The sequence below is a fragment of the Penaeus monodon genome, chromosome 33, assembly GCF_015228065.2.
Source record: "Penaeus monodon isolate SGIC_2016 chromosome 33, NSTDA_Pmon_1, whole genome shotgun sequence".
Classification (NCBI taxonomy): Eukaryota; Metazoa; Arthropoda; class Malacostraca; order Decapoda; family Penaeidae; genus Penaeus; species Penaeus monodon.
In genome coordinates this window covers 10796620-10796977 of record NC_051418.1, presented here as the reverse complement: position 1 = coordinate 10796977, position 358 = coordinate 10796620, and positions in this window count along the sequence as shown.

Genomic DNA, 358 nt, shown 5'->3' with positions numbered 1-358 from the left:
GCACACCAGGGGCAGCAACGGTGAGCAGAGTTCCGGTCCACGCACGCCCATCGCTGCGCCGCGACCGCCTCTCTCGCCGCCCGTCACTCGTACCCACATCAAGGCTGCTCCGAGCGCGGGTATGGCGGCGGCGAGGATGACCTGGCTGGCGGATCCGGCCCGATATCCGACGCTTATTGCCGAGCGTAGGCAGCGGTCTCCCTCTTTTCATTCTGCTTATCTCTCTCCCTCGTCTTTCGTTCTCCTTCCTTCTCCATTTACCTTCTTCCTTCTTCCTCCCTTCTCCTTTTTCGCCCTTCCTTCTTCCTCCCTTCTCCGTTTTCGCTCTTACTTCGTCTTCCCTTCTCACTTTTCGCGT